We start from the raw sequence: 12096 nt of genomic DNA, 5'->3' as shown, positions 1-12096 counted from the left end.
CTTGCCTGTGAAGCCTAAGGACCCCGGTTCGAGGCTCGGTTCCCCAGGTCCCACGTTAGCCAGATGCACAAGGGGGTGCACGCGTCTGGAGTTCGTTTGCAGAGGCTGGAAGCCCTGGCGCGCCCATTCTCTCTCTCTCCCTCTGTCTTTCTCTCTGTGTCTGTCACTCTCAAATAAATAAATAAATAAATAAATAAATAAATAAATAAATAAATAAATAAATAAAAATTTAAAAAAAAAACGCCAGTGTACTGGGCTTGCTTTTATGTGTATATATATATGCTAATATGCCATACACAGTAGTTTCTGTAACATTTATGCTTTGAAAAAACTTTGCAATGGAGATTCCCAATGTGTGAGGATAGCGGGAAGATCACACATGCAGTGTTGTGTCCCATTGGGGTCAGGCTGCTGGCTCAGGCAATGTCAGCCACCAAACCCTCTCATAACCTCCACTTTGACCATCTTAAGCTCGGACAGCATGCTACACGCTCTCCAGGAATTGTCATGAGCAGAGGCATCTGCCTTGTGACAGGAAGTCTGTATATCAAGCGAGCACTTTCCGGGCACGTGGTGTGGGAAGCAGAGCCAAGACCAGCATCTCCCGCAGTGAGAAGCTCTCACAGGACCACCGCGCCCGGCTGTGGGAACCCTTTGGGACAGTAGCGTTTGTCCCCATTGCTTTCGGTGGTGTGGGGTTTGGAGTGGGGAGCACCTTGTGTCCCCCTCCAGGACAGGTGTGTCCAATGATTGCTGAATTCATGGCACAAAAAACAATGACTTGGCCTGGCATATTTGCAAAATACGCCCGGATAACATGGGCTCTGATTCTTCCGTTGTCCCCAGTGCGGGACGCTCAGTTCCATCAGGGATAGCATCCCAAGAGGCCGTTGGTCTGTTTCCCCTGACACGTGCAGGCTACTGAAGGGTCTGGAAGGACTCTTCACCTCGATGGAGGAGGCTGGGCACAATGAGTGGCTGTCCACATAGCCAGTGAGGGTGATGGGTGCGAATCCGGCTAGTGAGTTCCTCACGCTGCATCGCTCCTAGCCTGGGTCTTATGGAGAAGGGTCAGCTGACTGCACCTGTCTCTGCCCCTGGACATGTGTGATCACAGGTAGGGATGCCCTCCTGGCCGGCCACTGTCCTCTGTCCATGATGGATGGCTCCTGCCTCTCCGCCTCACTCTTTGGATGAGAACCCAGAGCTCAGGGCGCGACCCACCACCAAGTGTGGATAAAAGCTACAAGGCAGATCTTCCAACCTTGCTAACTGGTCTTTAATGAGATGGAGACATCGTGAGCATCTGGATGTCCTCTCTCACATAAAACACACGTGGGACACAGGAGTGGGGATGGGCATTTGGGGACCGTCTTTGAGGACACCCAACCTTCTGATGGCCATGGCCCACCTACATAAGCAACATGAAGTGCAGGCCAGTAGATTTAGGCGTGGTCACCGTGTGCTGCTGCCCACTTCTCTGGGCAGCATCTGGGCAGCTGTCACTACTGCCCTGAACAGTGACAGGTTGGAGTACATGCCACAGCTGTGAGTTGGGTGTGTCCCCGAGTTCCTCTAAACCGGCCCCTGGGTAAGTGGCGGGGAAGGAAAGGACGCTATCGGCAGCTCTTATCAACCATCGCTGAGGACAGCCAGAGTGACCAGCCCATGGGCAGACCCTGCTGCAGGACAGTCCTTCTGGGCAATGGGAGCTGAGTCCCTGGGAGGACACTTTCCCTTGCCCTGAAAGAGTGAGGCCACAAAACAATGCTGTCATCGTGCATGCTATGAATGGACTTTCTCACGTGTGCCCTCACCCCATTCCACACCACAGGGGGATGCACCAGGTCTCGAGGTGCGGGCCTCACTGCTATTGGGTCCTGAGTCTTGTCAGTCTCCAGGGCCACCTCAGCGACATGGGTAAGGTCTGTGGCAGGACCTGAAGTTCAGTTTCCTGTCCACTTACAGTTGCCAGCATGGAGACGTCACCCTTATGCCCACCTAGACTTCAACAGTCCCTCCGGAGTACTGCGGTCACCATCATGGGCAGCTGGCAGGCCACTGCAAAGATTATCCCAGGGTTTGACTTTAAAGCCACAAAATCTGTGACAAGATTGGCTGCTCTGCCCTCAGAGGGCGACCACTGCTTGCTTTCAGCTCTGCCTCTAGGGCAGCCTCTCTCGGCCATTAGTTATAATAGTGGACTTGATCTTGACTTGGGTGTTGAGTCCCTGAGGAAGGGAAGTTTCTTCTTTCTCCGTGATGGCTGACAGCTGAGCCCCACCCAGGCCCTGGCTGGGTGTAGCGCATTCTCCTGATCTCCCACACTCAGAAACGGCCTGCTCCCTCCCTTAGAGACCCCGGTATGGCAGACATGGCCTGTGCCCCGGGGTTGAGTCCCAGCCTGGCCGGCTTTCTGCTCCAGAAACCCTGCCCCTTCTAACCCTAGCGAGAGGCTGGGGCTATGCCTTCACTTCCCAAGTGTCCTTCCCCTCAGGGTCACTAGTGCATCTTTGCATCCCTAGACCTGCCCAGCGGACTCCTCCAATCGGGATCTTTGTGCTGGCATCGTGTGCCAGCCTGTGCTTTTGCTGGTGACGCACAGTCTCCCCATATTAAAGGATGTAAGAGAGACGTCCTCGCCAGGGACTGTGACTAAGGCACACCAGTGGTCTTGCTGTGTGTACGCAGATGCATGTGGTGCTGTGGGCACCAAGCTGGCACGTCATAAGCAGAAAGCCATATCCCCACTCTGCCTTCCTACAGGAGGATGTGCTGATGCCAGGTACAAGGGCCTGTGGAGGTTCATGCACACGGATTTGAAAGGACAGGGAAAGCTGAGGCACGTGCTGACCAGCCTCGGCACCCCCGCTGTAGGAGCCGCCCACGGGTGGTCAGACCCTGCCCCTCGCGGCTTCCCCGCTGCCCTGCCCCCCGCCCTTCATGCCGCCTCTCTTGAGACCCCCATGGCGCTGCTCTGTGCACCGACACCTTGACCACGGCCATCTGCCTGCAGCCTGGCCTTGGCCACTGAGCCACCCCGTGTTTGGGACCCTGCGGATGCTCCTGTGTTTGTGTTCCCTCAAACGCTGTTTCTATTTTTCCTGAGTTCCTTCCTGCAAAGAAGATGCCTGCGGTGCGTCAAATGCACAGTCCTCTGGGACCATCTTTCAATTAACCTCGCAGAGGATCTGGGGCCCGCGAGAGGCCTACCCGAGGTACCTTTCAAGCAAGAGAAACGTCAAGGTCACAGAGCTCTGAATAATAAGCCATCTCTGATCCCCCTGCCCCAGCATAGCGCCCTGGGCAGACAGCAATTGCTCTGTGGAGCAGGGCTCTGATGTAGTTTCACAGGAAGATTTCCTGAGCCTGGGTGCCTGGCGTGGGCAGTCAGCAAAGACAGGCCGTGTTTGGGGCTCCCAAACCCCAGACACTGTTGGCCTCAAATTGTGTGTGATGCTATAGGGTTTGTTTTATATTAATTTTATTTAAAAAATATTTTATTTATTTATGGGATAGAAAGAGAGGAAGAAGAGGCAGAGAAAGAGAGAGAAAGAATGGGCACACCAAGGCCTCCAGCCACTGCAAACGAACTCCAGACACATGTGCCACCGTGTGCATCTGGCTTCTGTGAGTCCTGGAGAATCAAACCTGGGTTCTTGGGCTTCTTAGGCAAGTGCTTTAACCGTTAAGCCATCTCTCCAGCCTGATCTTTTTAAATTTACTTTTATTTAAAGTAGAAACATTATAGGGACACATCATATGTTGGTACCATCATTTCCGTTCTTTCTATCCCCACTCGACTGATTTTTAAGACAAGGATGCCAGAACTAGAAGCCCAATTTATTCAATATATTTTAAGGTATTTCTTTTCAAGGGGAGAGAGAGAAAGAGAATATGCCAAGGTCTCTTGCTGCTACAAACAAAGTTCATGTTGCACACACCTCAGTGTATTAAAGATAACCAAAGGAAATGCTCACTTTATGGAGAGTGGCTAATCACACTGGTTTGGTACAGAAGTCCAGGAAAGGACTTGATACAATCCACCAGGGCCTGTAGGAACTTCTAGATGAATACAAGTTTTCCCATTCAACCTCCTCTACCACCTACCTTAGCTTGCTTTCTCTCTCTCTCTTTCTTTTTTGAGGTAGGGTCTCACTCTAGCTAACTTGACTTCACTATGTAGTCTCAGGGTGGCCTCGAACTCATAGTGATCCACCTACCTCTGCCTCCTGAGTGCTGGGATTAAAAGTGTGTGTGTCACCACACCCGGCTGAACTTTCTTTCTTCTTCTTTTTTTTTCCTTTAATTTCCTATAATAGTTTTTCTGTGACTTCACACACCCCCTCAATGCACCAGGACTATGTTTTATGAATTTCCATTAGTTTCTTATTATAAATTAAAATTTTAATTTAAATTAAAATCCACATTATCCTATTCTGGAAAATCAAAACTCTTTAGCTAAAGAAAATTGGGGAGGCAGAAGTTCATCCCTCCATTGGGCCCTTGTTCCCATCTTTTTGGCTTTAACTAGCTTCGACGGGCTGCATCAGAGGTCACACAGATAAAGAAACGGGACTTTCAACTTGCTCCGGTGACACTCAGTACCATCTATGAGGGGACACCACCTTGCGACTCCCCGGACTGGAGTGGCTTCCAGGCCACAGGGGTGCAGAGGGAATTCAAGTGGGCAAATTGTATGGGCAGCCAATACATTCTCAAGAGGGACAGCCGTGAGCGACCTTAAAAACGAAGTTTATCTGCTGTGACCCATCTTCAGCGCACACACAGAGTCCAGAGTGAGGGGCATGGTCTAGGGCTCATGTGTCTGGCAGTAAGGCTGACATTGAGTTTCCAAGATCTGCCCTATATGCGTGGCTAGAGCAAATGAGAGCCTACATCAGTGTTGAGTTTTTCCAAATATGTATTTTAATTTTATTTATTTATGAGAGAGAGATTTAAAGACATTATGGTCACGCCTGGGCCTCCAGCTATTGCAAACAAACTCCAGACTCATGTTCCACCATGTGCATCTGGCTTATGTGAGTTTTGGAGAATCAAACCTGGGTCTTTAGGCTTCACAGGCAAGCACCTTAACTGCTAAGCCATCTTTACAGTCTCAGTGTTGAGTTTGATTTTTAAATTTATTTGCAAGCAGAAAAAGAGAGAGAGGAGAGGGGGCAAGAGAGAGAGAGAGAGAATGGGCACACCAGGGTCTCTAGCCTGTGCAAATGAACTCCAGATACATACACCACTTTGTGCATCTGGCTTTACATGGGTCCTGGGAATCAAACTCAGGATGTTAGTCTCTGCAGTCAAGTGCCTTAACCACTGAACCATCTCTCCGTCCCAGTGTTGAATTTCTTTGTGTGTTTGTGTGTGTGTGTGTGTGTGTGTGTGTGTGTGTGTGTGTGAAGGAAACCTTCAACGCACAGAAAGAAGGCTGACTGGCTGTATGAGTGTGAACTGTAAGGACCCCATCTGTTCAAAATTCCCCTGACGGCTCAACTAGGCACGGGTAACGAGGAAGTTTCCAGAGCCTGGATGGTGCCATCTGAGAGCCAGGGTTACCAAAGTCCCAAGTGTGACCAAAGTCCGCATGGGGTGGGCAGGCTCTGCGCCTTGGAGGGGCACACGCCCACATGTGGCGGGCACACACGGTGGCTCTCCACAGGCGGCCACCCCTTTTCAGCGACGTCGTAAGGAACACCAAGAGGCAGAGGCAGGGAACCTGTGAGAAGAGAACTTGTGTGTGAGCTCTTCTCGTTCCTGGAGTCTCCAGGAGGGACAGGACTCAGGGAGGCCCCTGGAGGAAAGTTTCTGGGCTACATGGCTCTAAAGGAAGCCCTGGCTCTGAAGCGTGTGTCCTAGAAAAGAGCTCTGCTGTGGCCATGAGAGATGGATGACAATTACCACGTGATGTTAAGCCTCCTGAAAGGGGATGAGGATGAGCGTGGAGGATGGCGGACCCCTGACGTGCACCTGGCTCCATCCACAAATCCGCAGGTACCTTCCATGGGTGGAGGGGACCAGTGTTAGGAAAAGAAGGCGTCCACCAATATTTGTGTAAGCAGCCATCCTAGAAAAGTGTGTGGTTTTGCTGGGCGTGGCACACACCTCTAATCCCAGAACTTGGGAGGCAGTGGTAGGAGGATTGCTGTGAATTCGAGGTCACCCTGAGACTCCATAGTGAATTCCACATAAGTCTGGGCAACGGCAAGGCCCTGCCTTGAAAAAAATAAATACTATGTCATTTTGATAGAACAGGTGTCTGGCCTTGGAGGGTTACAGCCAGTGGAGTCTGAGGGTGACATCCATGGAAGGTACATTCTGTTGGACAGTACAAGCCAGGCATCTGATGGCTGGGCAGTATGGATGTCTAAAGACCGTGCAGGAACACGCTGTTGCCATCCAGGTGGTCAGCTGAGGCAGTGGCATGGAGGAGCAGGGCTCGGGCACTCAGAGACCTGGCTCTTGAGAAGACACGCTCCAGGACCATAGTCAGCACCGGAGTCCAGGACCCAGCATGACCTGGCTCCTGCAGACCTCATGCAGAACCAGTGTGATGGTTTGAATCCAAGGTCCTCCGTAAACTTATGTGTTCTGAACGCTAGGTCCCTAGCTGCTGGCAATCTGGGAGGTGGAGACTTGCTGGAGACGGAGTATTGTTGGGGGCGGGCTTATGGTGTTAGAGCCAGCTTCCCCTTGCCAGTGTTTGGCACACTCTCTTGCTTCTGTTTTCCATCTGCTGTGACAGAGGCGATGTCCAGCCTCTGCTCATGCCGTGCTTTCCCCTGCCGTCATGGAGCTTTTCCTTGACATTATAAGGCACAATAAATCCTTTCCTCCCACAAGCTGCTTTGGCTGGGTGCTTTGTGCCAGCAATGAGCAGGAAACCACCGCAACCACGAGACGGCTGTCCCCTGCCCTCCGCCCACCAATCTGCCACAGACTGCAGCTCAAATTTGACTTTCATCAAAGTAAACCAAAACTGTAAGAAGAAAAGCAAAACCCTGGCCTCCACTTAACAGATTTGCATCAACTTACACGAGACAGTGATTAATATGTTGTAATCTTTTGTGTCTCATGCAAAAATAACACATTCTTCATACATCGCTGTCACTCTCTGATTGAAAGCTTGAGTTTGTCTACAGATCACAGTTAAAATACATATTGTTGGAAGATGATTGTTGTATACATATAGTTGGTGTTTCGAGGTAGGGTCTCACTCTAGCTCAGGCTGACCCAGAATTCACTATGGAGTCTCAGGGTGGCCTCGAACTCACGGTGATCCTCCTACCTCTGCCTCCCGAGTGCTGGAATTAAAGGCGTGCACCACCACGCCCGGCGAATATTTTTAGTTTCTCTTTGTATTCAAGCCCTTACTCTTCCATCCTGTTTATTGACTTATTATCCAGCAGACACTCATTGAACCCAGGAGTTTTCCATTCTACTAAGGGAAAGTCACAGGGCCACTCAATTGCCTTCTAAGCCTTTTGGAAGTAAGTGAAGTGTGGGTGTCGACGTATTGGAAAGTCGACTGAGAAGGTGGCCGGAGCAGAAGCCAACCTAAGAGTTGCCTGTGATCTTTAGCACCAGGTGACTGCATCTCAGTGTGTCCGGGGAAAGAGGACTGCAGCAGGGTCCATTCTGGAAGCTGAGGCCAAGTGTAGGTTCCATAGCGCCAGCAGCCAGGACCGCATTGTGGCCCTGACAATAGGCTCTTCTCACCAGCCAGCCAGCCGGGCCTAGGCCATGGAGAAGCGTGGTCGCATAAACACAGCCCAGAGCGCGGGGTGGGCGATGAACCAGGGCTCTCGTTTTATCATGGAGCTGAGCTTGCCACACATCCTGGTGCAGCTGTGCCTAATTTCCCTCCCAACTGATTCTAGAAGCTTCCTGTGCCTGGCTTAGCTGGTGATCCACAGACTGTGGCATGTCACTGAATGATGCATGACCCAGTGTTTCCCTTAGAAAATTCTAGACTCAGGCTCCACAGATTAACCAGCAGTTAAGGTGCTCGCCTTCAGAGTTTAAGAGACCCAAGTTTGATTCCCCAGTGCCCACGTGGAGCCAGATGCACAAGGTGGTACGTGGAATCTGCTTTCAGTCGCTGGAGGCCCCGTTAGATCCATTATCTCCATCTGCCCCTCTCGTCTCTTCTCTTCTCCTCCCCTCTCCTCTCCTCTCCCCTTCTTCTTCTTCTTCTTCTTCTTCTCCTTCCTCTTCTTCTTCCTCTTCTTCTTCTTCTTCTTCTTCTTCTTCTTCTTCTTCTTCTTCTTCTTCTTCTTCTTCTTCCTCTTCTTCTTCCTCTTCTTCTTCTTCTTCTTCTTCCTCTTCTTCTTCCTCTTCTTCTTCCTCTTCTTCTTCTTCTTCCTCTTCTTCTTCCTCTCCTTCTTCTTCTTCTTCTTCTTCTTCCTCTCCTCCTCCTCCTCCTCCTCCTCCTCCTCCTCCTTCTTCTTCTTCTCTCTCTCTCTCTCTCTCCATATATATATATATTTCTCCAAGTTCTGGATGAGTCAGAGTACAGAATTACATGGAAAGGAACTTGCTCCAATCTGTCCCAGCAGAAGGGCCCACAAAGCTCTCAGTGCCCTTTCTATCAAGGCAAGACCTGAACCACACAGCTGGAGGGGGTGACCAAGGCCATACAAGATTCTACCATTGTCCCCTCTCCCACTGCTCCCTGGACAAGTGAGTCCTGTGGGCATTACATCTATTCAGGTCTGTCGCACCAGGATCCACTTGCTCATCAAGGAGACCAGACTGCTAGATACTATCTCCCCACAGAGCATCTTGCAAATTAGTCTACACACTGGTCTCCAGCTGCAGGGGAATCTAGCCAGTTTTTTTCTCTTTCCCTTCTACATATTAGAATTCTATATTAGAATTTTCATATGGAACAGTGTCAGAATACCAGGGTTGTCTGTATGCTTGAAGAAGTGACGTGCAGTCTCGGGTCTCTACAAAGGCTACAGTGGACAGCCGCAGAAGGGCTCCAGACATCGCACTGTCTGGTGGAAGCTTCCCCAGATGAAACGCCCAAGTCCCTTCCTAGAAATAGCCACTCATACTCTGTGTAAATGAGCCGGGTTGGCAAGGAGCTATATTTCTGTAGAGAAGCATGGGCATATCGTCTCCTGTTGGCCAGAATGCCTCTTTAGTTAAACACCCTTGGAGCTGTAGTTAGGTTGTTTCCACTACATCAGAAACAAAGGCACCAGGGTGTTTTCCCAATTGCCAAATAAGTGCCTAACATCCCCCCAAAGATCCCGACTTCATTACAATATCATTTATAGTGTGGCTTTGACAGACACCCTCCCCTTCTCTAGAGGATGAATGTTTTTCTTCCATGTCTCCTGAGACCAGTTTGTTTATGATAGCAGAAGATCATGAGAGTGTGCTAAAATACTGTGAAAAAGAACTGGATAGGATGTGTCTTTAATTAATCACAAGCCCAGGGACACCTTCTCAGCTATATGAACACAGAAGGCAGAGGCAGGGAGACTTGGACACACACCTCCATAAACACCACCACCCCCGACTTCCCTTGATTTGGGATCAGCCTTTGGGTAAAAGCACATCTTTATGGAGAAAGACTCCTAATTCCAGAGAATAGCCACACCAAGACGATTGAAATACAACCATCTGACCGAAATAGAACTAATGGTCAAAGTCAAACACAAGCTGCTTATTAGAAAGTGGATTTAAGGGAGAAAAAAAAATGCACCGAGTTGTAATCCCCTCCTGGCATCTGGCCTGCCTCACATCCTAGCTGCATTGCCAACTGCGTTATGGAAGGGCATTGGCAAGCCTTTCCCATGCCTTCTTTCTTCCCGTCACTGCTGCTCACTCTTGGGACAATTTTGTCTTTCTCCAGAGAGATGAAGCTGTATAAAGCAAGGTGAATGTTCTTTATCCGAATTAGGAAATTGATTCACTTGGTGCTGATCCATGGTGGCCTGAGATGGAGGCAGGAGTCCAACAAGCCATGGTCACTGCTCTTCCTCCCCCTCCTCTTCCACATTCTGCTCTTCCTCCTCCTCCTCGGTAGGGACGTGGTTGCTGAGGACCCTGTCTCTCCATAGCACACTCTCCCAGCAGGGGCGAGGTGGCTCAGGCTTGGCCAGCTTGGCAGCGGACCGTGCAGAGAACAGAGGACACAGTCGGGGTCCCCGTGGACCTGCATCCCACCTTGCAGGAGCTGAGGCACCCGTGAGACGATGTGGGCTCCTATCAGCTTTCCAAGCCTATCTTCATGCCTTCCACTAAACACTGAAAGGGAGAAGAGAATGTATGTTTGGAAAGCATGGGGTGGTGAATTTGGGTTAAGTCATTTTCAAGTGTGAGAAACTTGATGTGATCTTTCTCGAAACTTGCCTCCTGACCGCCCCGGTGATTTGTATCACACCAGTCACACCGTAAGGGCCTATTTTTCTCTGTCACCACGACGCACAAGATTTAATGTGAGAGTGATGCATCAGAGACCTTCAGAGAAGACGTTGAAATTGAGTCATATCTGAAAGTGTTATTAAAACCCTACGACTCATTTGTTTGAATATTGTCAAATAAAACAAGGGCTAATTTTGCAAAATTTACTTCCCAGTCCCCTCTCCCAGCCCCCGTTTTCCTTACCCCCAGTCACCGGGGCTGCTCAGGACCATGCAGAAACATCACTTGCGGCAAAGCGCTCTTCACAATAGCTGGGCTGAGCACGGCTGGAGGCCCACGTCCGCTCTCACGTGCAGGTAAGGAGCGGATCTGCAGGCTCCACATCTGCGCAAGCACGCCTGCATCCGTGGAACGCCTCCTCCTGCGCCCCATCCTCGCCCTTGGCTGAAAGTGACATCACAGAGGCCAACACTGCAGCATTGGGGGAAGCCCAGGTCCCCCGCCTTGTTGACTAGCATCTCACACTTTGCCCGCCGTCCTGGGTCTCACTGACGCCAAGGCTGAGGTCGAGAGTGGGGAGAGAGGAGACTCCTGCAGTGAGCCTCCCCGCTGCAGAAGCTACATGGCTGCAAAGGTCACTAAGGAGGAGGGAACACCGACCAGATGCCAAGGGGAGGATCCTTCATGCCAGGTGCTCACCCAAGGAAGAAGCAGAGACGTTCGAGACCTCCTGCAGCGGTCTGGAGCCGCTGTGTGCCCACTCATGCCTGTGGAGTTTGGCCAGCTGCTTTCACTCGTGGGGGTTCACAGCTGTGGGAGCATAGAGCACTTGGGAGGAAGTTGGCTTTCCATTAGGAATTACCAAAAAATCGCTTTTCACTGTAGCAGCAGAGTCCGCACAGTGACCTCTCCCCTCCGTGATGCTCTGACAAAAATGCCACAGGCTGGGCTGATTTTACGCAGTAGAAATCATTTCTCACACTTCACCAAGGCCAAAGTCTCTCATCTAGAAGATTCCTTGTCTGCACAGGGCATCTTGTCTTGGTGCCATCCCCCACAAAGGAAAAGGCAGGGGGCAAAAGAGACTGGGGAGCTCTCCTGCATGCGGTGAGGGTGCTGCCTTGTTTTAGAGGTTCTGCCCTCCTGGTATCATTACCTCCCAAAGATCCCTGCCTACCACCACCGTACTGGGAATGAATTTGTTGTAAATGAATGACGGAAACACCTCAGACTGGTTTTGTCCATACGTAATTAGAATGCCTGCCATCCAGTCACGCCAATCCCACGTGACTTGTCTCATAAGTTCACTCAACAGACATCCATCAACCACTCTACACACGGCAGGCTAACCCAGCTCATGGGAATACGGTCCATACAATGGCAAATCTGGAAGGTTTGTATCTTCAAAGAAGACAGAACAGGGCAGACGACCATGTGCATGGCCAGCCGCTGGGTTGTGTGATGTCACCTCCTTCCATCCACAGTCAGTCAGGACAGGGACATTTGCTGTAGTGACAAGCCACCCCCAATCATCAAAGGTCTACCCAGCACTGGTTCTTTCCCAAGCCTGCCGATGTTCTCTCTTCTGGGAAGTGGGCCCCCTGGGATCTCCCCATGTGTAACCCCAGCTCCCAGATACATTGTCCTTCGGCATCCTTCCCTTCCAGGGTCCAGACAGTGGGGGCATCACAGTGGACAATAGAG

Source organism: Jaculus jaculus, chromosome 20, assembly GCF_020740685.1.
Source record: "Jaculus jaculus isolate mJacJac1 chromosome 20, mJacJac1.mat.Y.cur, whole genome shotgun sequence".
In the NCBI taxonomy this organism is placed as follows: domain Eukaryota; kingdom Metazoa; phylum Chordata; class Mammalia; order Rodentia; family Dipodidae; genus Jaculus; species Jaculus jaculus.
This window is presented reverse-complemented; position numbering follows the sequence as displayed.